Source organism: Urocitellus parryii, chromosome 7 (genome assembly GCF_045843805.1).
Source record: "Urocitellus parryii isolate mUroPar1 chromosome 7, mUroPar1.hap1, whole genome shotgun sequence".
NCBI lineage: Eukaryota > Metazoa > Chordata > Mammalia > Rodentia > Sciuridae > Urocitellus > Urocitellus parryii.
Genome location: NC_135537.1, coordinates 141,576,706 through 141,586,048, shown reverse-complemented (window position 1 = coordinate 141,586,048; position 9,343 = coordinate 141,576,706).

The following is a 9,343-nucleotide window of genomic DNA, read 5'->3' as shown; positions in this document are numbered from 1 at the left end:
GATTGACCCCAGGGGCGCTCTACCCCTGAGCTACGTCCTCAGCCCTTTTTATTTTTTTATTTTTTGAGATTGGGTCTCACTAAATTATCCAGGCTGGCATCAAGCTTGAGATCCTCCTGCCTCAGCTTCCTGAGTCACTGGGGTTACAGGCATGTGCCACGATGCTGGGCAAGAAGAATAGCTCTTAAAGGTGGTGAGACCCACAGATGTGTTCACAGAGCCATGGATTCCTGGGTACACACAGAGCCTGCTGACCTCTGCACAGACGTGGATACCTGTGTACACACAGCCACACACACTCCCTCGTAGACACTCTTACACACCATGCCACCAGCCCTTCTGACACCCAGAAACCATCCTGGAAACCCACACAGACACACATAGTCACAGACATTCGTCCGTCCACAATCACTCAGACTTGAGTGTTCTCACAAGTACACAGATGCTCACACTCACTGGCACAGTCACGTGGAGCAGCACTGTGTAAGCTCCACAGCTTAATGCACACCCACGGTGGCACACGAGTGAGAGAACAAAAATGTAAGTACTCACATAGTCACACGTGTACTGTACTTACAGACACTGGCACAAGTGAACACACACACACACACACACACACACACACACACACACTGCTCCTGTCTACCACAACTAAGCCTCCCACAGCAGGAGGGATTAGGAGGGGAGAGAAGCCTCTCCACCCAGCAGGACTCTAACTGCGGGCCTCCCATCAGACCCTCCCCCACCAAGCTTGGAAACTCCCTGGACTTCCAGGGGGTCAGCCAACCAGAACAGCTCAGACCTCTCGGCCCAGCTCCTACCACACACCCTCCTCCGCAGCTCTGGCCTGGAGCTTCTCTGGCAAGAAGAAGCAGCTTCACAGTCAAGGAGCTGCCTGCCCCTCTCCCTAGGAAGCTCACGGTCCTTAACCCTGATCCCTCCAAGCCTCTTTTGAAGTAGGGTCCTCAGCCTGCAGCATCTTATGCCAGCTATGCTTAGGCCCCATCCTCTGCAGATGTTCTTTTTGGGGTGGAGTGGGGTGGGGTAGGGTAGGGGGTATTGCCTTACCAATGCTAAGCATGTACTTTACTTCCTGTGCTGATTTTTGGCAGTACCAGAGATCAAACCCAGGACTTGGCCCATACTAAGCAAGCATTCTACCACTGAGTGACATCTCAACCCTTTTTTTTTTTTTTTTTTAGTCTGTGGGTGTGGATAGGGTATCACTAAATTGCCCAGACGGGCCTCAAATTTGTGATCCTCCTGCCTCGGCCTCCCGGATTACAGGCACACACCCCATGGTGCCCAGCCTGCTGATGTTCTTTAGTGTCTTCCACACCAGTGGAGTGAGACTTGGAGGGCAGCAGAAGTGGCAGGCTCAGTCTTGGGAACTCACGTTGAGAAGACAAGTCCAGCCTACATGAGCAGAAGTGGACAGAAGATGGCCCATCCTGACATGGGCTGCAGAGAAGGCCACCCCTCCTCCATCATATTGGGACCCCGAAAGGTGGGGGGGTCCCTGAGAGCTCCCTGAGATCTCCAGTGTTTTGCTCCAGACTGGAGCGTGGCAGATGTTGGCCCTAGCCAGGGCGGCTCCTGGCTCAAGGCAGCCCAGCCTGGACAGGACTCAGCAGAAGATGGTACCCCAGTCCTGACCTCCAAGTCTCCAGAGGCACAGAGCCTCCCCTGACCCCAGCTACAGCCCACCTTGGTTCTGTCTGTGGATTCTGGAGAGAGAGGCTTTCTGAGACTAGGAGAGAACTCTGGAGGTGCTGGAGTGAAGGAGGGAGGGTCCTATCCAGAGGAGGAAGAGAAAACCTCACAAATCCCCTTCCAGTCCAAGATCTGTGGAATTCCTGAGGCTCCTGCTTCAACTCCCAGACTGCCAGCAATGAGGAAGTCTCGCTTCCCAAAGGAAAGAGGGAGCCAGAGCCCACGCCCACTCCTGGGGCAGGGGTAGAGCCTGTCTGGGAGGAGAAGGAAACTCATCTTGCACATCACAAGCAGAGTCTCATTCAGAAAGGTGACAGCCACAGTCTCTCCTGGGCATCCATCCCATCAGGGTCTCCCCTGAGGGCCTTGACCCCTGGATTGGTCTGCATTTCCCTGATTTTTAATGAAGTTCATTTGTTTAGGGGCCATTTGTAATTTGGCTATGAATTGCTTATTCTTGTCTTTCGCCCATTTTTCTGAGAGATGGTCTTTTTGTTTGTTTTAAAAAAATAAATACTAACACTTTGCTTCTTATATATGTTGCCACATTTTCTTCCAGGTGTTTTTTTGTTTTGTTTGTTTGTTATCTTCAAACTTTGTTATATTTTGCTCTAAATAAATTTTGCTTTCTGCCAAATATTTTTGGGATATTTTGAAGCCTGGCAGAGCAAATTCCTCCTATTTTTCTTCTTTTTCAAAAAGTTCTAAGCTATTCATATGTATTTTTTTTCCCTCCAACTTCAGAATTGACTTGTTAAATTCCCAGGCAGGAGAAAAACATTAGATTTTTTTTTATTTGAATTACATTCCATTTATAGATTATTTAAAAAACGATTGATACCTTTACAATATTACATTCAGCTTTCCAACTCAGGAATAGGATATGTCTTTTTATTAATGTCTATTTATGTCTGTCAGTAATTCTATTGTTTGAACCCAGGGATGCTCCACTACTGAGCTATACCCCCAGACCTTTGGAATTTTTGTTTGTTTTTGAGAGAAGGTCTTGCTCAGTTGCTGAGGCTGGCTTCAACTTGCAACCCTCCTGGCTCAGCCTCCTGAGTCACTGGGATTACAGGTGTGCACCATCATGCCGGGCCAATCATTTTTTAGTGTGAAATAGGGTTTAAAAACTTTATTTCTTTCAAATGGAAAGTCTATTATTTCAATTCCATTTATTAAACTTACTCTGCTTCTTTGAAACACCTTATTACACCATATGAGAATATCTCCAATTCTCACAAATAGCCAAGTTTATTCTGGACTCTATTCTCTCCCATTAATATATTTATGCACTGAAACCACACTGTTTGAACAAGCCTTGTTGGATATTTTGAAGCCCGGCAGAGCAAATGCCTCCAATTTTTCTTTTTTTTCAAAAAGTTCTAAGCTATTCACATGTATTTTTTTTTCCTCCAACTTCAAAATTGACTTGTTAAATTCCTAGGCAGGAGAAAAACATTAGATTTTTTTTATTTGAATTACATTCCATTTATAGATTATTTAAAAAATGATTGATACCTTTACAATATTATATTCATCTTTCCAACTCAAGAATAGGATATGTCTTTCTATTAATGTCTATTTATGTCTGTCAGTAATCCTATTGTTTTCTTCATGTGAATTTTATGTTTCCTATTAAGTTTATTCCTGGGTATTTGGTACTGTTGCTGCTTTTGTGAATTGGATCTTTAGTCCTTATTTTCTAATTGGTTGCCTTAGTTATATAGAAATGGTTTTGAGCCAGGCATAGTAGCACACAGCTGTAATCCCAGCAGCTCGGGAGGCTGAGGTAGGAGAATGACAAGTTCAAAGTCAGCCTTAGCAATTTAGCAAGGTCCTAAACAACTCAGCAAGATCCTCTCTCTCTCTCTCTCTCTCTCTCTCTCTCTATATATATATATATATATATATATATATATATATATATATATAATTTTTTAAAGGGCTGGGGAAAAAAGTGGTGGGGGGCTGGGGATGGGGCTCAGTGGTTAAGTGCTCCTGGGTTGAATCTCTGGTACCAAAAAAAGAGAGAGAGAGAGAGAGAGAAAGAAATGGTTTTGATTTTTACACATGTAACATATACTCTGTTACCTTACTAAATTCTCTCAGTAGTTCTAATAGTCTTTCAGTTGATGGTCTTAGATTTCCTAAATAAACAATCACGTCATTTGTAATTCTTGAAGATTTTGCCTCCTCCCCCTCCCTCCTCCTCCTCTTCCTTCTCCTGCTCCTCCTTCTCCTTTTCCTCTTCCTCCTCCTCTTTCTTAATTGTTGTACTAGAAGAACCTTCAGGATAATATTGATCAATAGCAATGCTGCTGGACTTCAAGTCATACCTTTCCTGGTTCTTTGTACCCAGAGTATCCCATACAGAAATACCTGCCTAGAAATAATCAGTGCTGAATATATCAGGAGCATTAAGCAAACACAAGAGAAGATCTCCACAGCTGCTCTTTCACTGTGAAACTCTACTGATTACTAGACTTAAGGACTTTGATGGCTAATGTGAGTTCCAGAGAAATGGATTAAATCAGGGCCCCTGATCTAACCCTAGAAAAAAATTCTTATACCAAGTGAGCAAGCTCACACATCTTCAACTCCCACCCAGCAGCACAGGACTTGGTGAAGACAAAAATGCACATTTCTTGAGCATCTACTATACACCAAGGATTGTGTTAGAACTTTAAACACATTTAATTTTCACAACAATCCTGGATGGATAATATTCCCTTGTTAACAGATGAGGAAACTCAGGCTCAGAGTAGGAAGTATGGAAAATGACACAGCTAATCATTGCTTGCAAAGAGCTTCATCTATCTGCCTTAGTATCCTTTTTCTGTTCCATCCCCCACCCTCTAGTACTGGGGATTGAATCCACAAAACTTCCTCATTTTTATTTAGAGACAGGGTCTCATTAAGTTGCTGAGCTTGGCCTTGAACTTGTGATCCTCTTACCTCAGCCTCCTGAGCCGATGGGATTACAGGTGGGAGCCACCACACCCAGCTCCTCTTTGCTGTTGAGCACTGAACATTCTCGGCCTAACCCAAGAAGGCTCCAAATGTCTTAGTGTACTCCACACTTCTGCCAGAGGACCATCACCATCCCCCAGCCATGGGTGACATTCCCGCTGTCCTTAGAATGAGCTACAGTAAGTGGGAAGGAACTGACCTGCCCACACCCTGAGGCCAGAGGCCAAATCCTAGGCCTTTCTAGGCAGCAGTTCTACCACTAGGTCCCTGAAGCCTCTTGCTCTAGGAAAAAAGAGAAACAGGAGAACTTAGAGGCTGGGTAAGAGGAGGGAGAGGAGAGGAGGGAAAGAGTGGTGAGAACAGGAGACCCGGGTGGGGCAAGGAAGATGCAAAAGGAAGCAGAGAGAAGCAGGCGGGGTGGGGTCTGGGGCAGCAGTAGGGAGAGCTGTCAGGGAGCAGAGTCAGGGCCCAGGCCCAATCCAGAAGGGACTGCTGGTGACAATTCCTAGACTCCTCAGGGACTGCAACCTCCAATGTGGACTCCGAGGGGCCAGGAAACAGGACCACAGTCTCTCAGATTCCTGTTTCCAACCTGCAGACCACGAGGAGAGGCCGTGGGGTCCTGGCCCAGAAGCAGGGAGCTCCCATCTCCACCCACTCAGACACCCCCAGGAAAGGATCGCTGACCCAGAGCAGAGAAGTGTGCAGACAGCAGGTTGGCAACACGTAGACAGCACAAGAGGACTCAGACCCGGACCTGAATGTGGGGACACAGACCCACAAACACACAGACATTGGGAAGACGTAGATACAGATATACACCGACCCAGACAAACAGACAGTTCCAAGGAGACGAGGCATGCCCACAGACACACAGAGGGAGGCACACATACACAGGCGGGTGTGCCACACACACACACACACACACACACATACACACACACACACACACACACACACACACACACACACACCGGGTATCAGAGGGACCATAAAGAGCTTAACAGATGGCCGGACCCTGTGGACAGTTTCCAGCAAGTCTGTGCTGGTGCTTGGTGCTTGGCCCTCCTTGAGGAGTCACCACCACTGCCTGTCCCCACCAGGCCTCAGAGAACCCTGGGCCACCACCGCATGCTGTTCCCTGGAACCCCTCTGTCGGCTCCATGAACATACACACAGTGGCCAGGCTCTCCTGACACATGTGCATGTCCCAACAGGCCTGTGCCCCACCCATGGGGGGCTCACATCCCTGTTTTGGGGTACTGGTGGGGGTGGCAGGACAACCCCCTCCCCAACAGGTCACAGCTGTGCTGCTGGCAGGGACAGGGGGCCCGGGCTCTCGCTGGAGAAGGGAGGGCGGAGGGGGGTTGCTGGGGCGCGGCTGGGGCGGGCACAGGAGCCGGTACCTGTCAAACAAGAGCCAAGGAGCAAACTAGCTTCTTAGTCACCTTTCTCTTCTCCCCGTTTTGGCAGCAGCCCCTCGGGGCAAGGGGAAGCTGATATCATAATTATTGGCTCACCCAGCAGCTGCCTCCCCTCACCTGATGTCAGCACAGACCCAGGACGGCCAGGCTGACGGACTGACAGACGGACGGAGCTCCTGGCTCCCCAGCCCCGGGCCCCCACGCTGACCTGCTTCACTGAGCAGGTAAGAGGAGACCCGGCCCAAGTCAGCCGTGGAGGCCAGCAGGGCTGGGCCAGGGCTTGGGGAGGGGGTTTGCCTTCTTAATGGGCTTCAGGAGAGACGGGGAGCATCTGGGTGCTCCCCAGCCTCTCACTGCAACTCAAGAGAGACAGATTCAGGATCAGGGTGAGTGCCTGGAGGCCAAAAGAGGACCCCCACCTCCATGCCTGTCCCTCTCGCTCCTGTTCAGGTGCCCCAAACTCAGTCCTCCTCGCCGTCAAGGGAGTCTTCACTCTGGTGTGTGGTGTTAGCTTTTGCGCGGGGTCCTCTGTGTGTTAGAGCAGGTGTGCTTGCCCATCTTGGGCTGGGGGACAGTGACAACACAGAACTAGAGCTGAGACAGGCATCTTCCCAGCCTAGTGGCTATTCCTGGTGGAGAGGCGAGAGCCCAGCCCTGGGGGCAGGGGCGCCTAGGGCACCTGTGGATCAGGGACTCACTCCACCTCTCTGCACAGGCTGGGCGGGGGTCTAGATGCCTGGCGCCCAGGACTAGATGCGGGGAGGTCTGGGTGCACCTGGTGAAGAGGCAGACAGGTGGCTAACAGGTGCTGTGGCCGGGAACTAATGCCGAGCTTGAAGCAGAGTACCGCCCCCCGGGTCTAGGGACCTTTGTCTTCCTTAAGACCCCCAAAGTAAAAAGGCCTGGCAAGCCGATTGGGACAAACAGGGAGCCCTTGGACCCCTGGAGCCTAGAACTGAGGATGTGGGGAGGGAAGGCCCTTAAGGAAGAGAGTGGAGCAGCAGGAAGCCCCCTGCCACCCCCAGAGCTCTTCCCCACCCCCCCTACCTGACCAGGTAAGATTCAGGCATTCCTTATGGAGTCCTTCCAGACCCTCCCTAAATGTTCAAATGGGGTGTGCTGGAGTAAGAATAGACTCGAGTAAGTGGGCACCTCGGCTGCTTCTCTGCAGCTACGGGCCTGAGGGAGTGTGTTCGGATGTGGGTAATGGCAAGGTGCAGCAGGTCCGTGGGAAAGGACCGGATGGAGAAGTCATCTCATTCATCCCCCTGCCTCTGCGCTGGTCATTTCCCACACGAGGCAGGACTGCTCCCTCTTAGTCTTCCTAACAATCCCCGCAGCAGGAAATGCAGTCAATTCTCCCTCACAGTCATGAAGTCCTTCCTGGAGTCTCTCTGAAGTATCTACTTCTGCAGGGGCCAGTCTATGTGCTCCCATATCCTTCTCTTTCTCCCCTTGAAGAAGCCCAGTTCCTCTAGGCCGAACAGTGGGGTGGGGAGGGGAGGGTAGCATTGCATTCCATTGTCCTGTCCCCACTGGGTTTGGTTTAGACGCTTTTACCATTTGGGTCATTCCCTGACCCCCAGGACAGGACAGCACACAGGCAGGCGGTAGAGAGGCATCCCCAGCTGATGCAGGCGAGCAGTGCCCCTGGCCCCTTCTCCTGTGGATCTGTGAAAGGGTCCACGGTGGGCCAGGAAGGAACGCAGCTGCGACAGTTCCTGGGGAGACATAGAGCAGACAGGGGTTGCCCGGGTTGGGGACCCTCAGGGGTGAAGGAGCCAGAGGGAGAGGCGCATGTCCGCTCAGCTCCCAGCCCGGCCCCACCCGGGCAGCCTCTACGAGCTCAGCTCCCGGCTCCAGGGCCTGCCGAGGCACGCTGCACCCCCGGGCCCGGCGCCTCACTCACCTCCCAGAGCCAGGAACCTGTTCTCCCGGGAATGCCAGGGAGTTCTCAGAGGACTTTATTTCCCAGGGGCTCAGGAAGCCCCAGAATCCTCTGGATCCGTGAGTCCTGGAAAAAAGAAGAGAAAGATCAGGAGGCTTCCCCCTCCCCCTCCTCATCTTTGTCTCACCCACACACTGACCCCACATTTCCCCCCACCAAAGCCCTTGTCATTCATCACGAGAAGGAAGAAGGCTTGGGAAAAGCCCACCTGTGGCCTGTGCCTTCCATCATAGGCCATCCTTTGCCTCCGGGAAAGTCTTCCTTTAGCCCCCATGGAAAGTCCCATCTGCTCTCTAAGAAAGTAACACGGCACCATTGCTCTGGGACTCTCTGTCCTTCCCAGCCAAGAAGTCCTTCCTGATGTCTAACCTCCCTCTTTCTTGCTTGAGTTGAGCCTGGTCTACACAGACCAGCAGGACTCCCATTGCCTGCACTGGGTCCACACACTCAGCCAGAGACTGTTCCTAGTCAGGTTAAAATATCCAGGCAGTGCATGTGCAGGAAGGGACAGAGAGGCCCTGTACCTGCCGCCCCCCTGTCATTCTCTCCAGTACCATATTCAAATGAGATTGGGGGCTGTTTGGATTTGCTACCCATCCCCCAGAACAGAGGGACAGAGGGGGCAGAGGTCCTGTAGGTCTGGTCTGCTCCCCTCTCTGTGTGGCCCAATTGGCTTCCACGGCGGGAGAGACTGATAGACTTCAGGGAGATTGTTCAGCACTCCTGGGCCAAATGACCATGGGAGGTGGTTTCCTGAGTAGAGAGGTAATCATTGATCTGAGGGGGATGGGGTTGGGCTGGCAATATGCCTGGTAGCAGGGGAAGGACAAGATGACCTCTGGGACAGTACATGCCAGAGGCACCAATCAAATGGTCCTGGAGTAAGTTGAATCTTTCCAGTGTACCCCTCCCCATCTCCTGCCCCTTCCTCCTCCATCTCTGTGCCCATCTCTTACCTCCTCCTAACCCTTCCACCACATCGCTGTCTCCTTTCCCATCTGAACTCCATTCCCCTCCCTCTCTCCCTTCCTTCCTTCCTCCATTCCTTCCTTCCTTCCTTCCTTCCTTCCTTTTCTTCTTTCTGTCTCTCTTTCCCTCTTTCCTTGTTAGTTTGCTTTAGAGATGGGGGCCTCACTATGTTGCCCAGGCTGGCCTTGAACTCCTAGACTCAAGTGATCCTCCTGCCTCAGTCTCTTAAGTAGCCAGGATCACAGGCGTCTGCCACCTTGTCTGGCTATTCAATCTCATCTGCAATCCTGGCCCAGACCCCTTCCTTTCCACCTCC